The following is a 327-nucleotide window of genomic DNA, read 5'->3' as shown; positions in this document are numbered from 1 at the left end:
AAGCACAGAGACCCCATACTAATATGTGTTTTCTTGCTCATCAGGATGAGTTTTGTGGACTGGGGAGAAAATCCCAAATGGGGAATTTCTTGGAGTTCTGGGAGTTAGGCTCCTATTTTTAGAATTACGTGCAATTGAACATTATCCCCCATAACCATTTGGGAAACTTTGGCCTATCCTACTGCTTTTTGAGTCTTGAGGTGACAGCTGCCTTATTAGGGTTTAGGTCTACATGGTCCCCCAAGAGCCCCATGCACTCAGAGGTGGGACTTTGGAAGGTGATTGTATTATGAGGCTTAGAGCTGACTCACTGTTAGGAGGTGGGGC

This window comes from Heterocephalus glaber, unplaced genomic scaffold (assembly GCF_053883595.1).
Source record: "Heterocephalus glaber isolate CG9 unplaced genomic scaffold, H.glaber_assembly_v1.0 deba00000546, whole genome shotgun sequence".
Taxonomy (NCBI): domain Eukaryota; kingdom Metazoa; phylum Chordata; class Mammalia; order Rodentia; family Bathyergidae; genus Heterocephalus; species Heterocephalus glaber.
The sequence above is the reverse complement of the archived record's forward strand: the minus strand, read 5'-3'. Positions refer to the sequence as shown.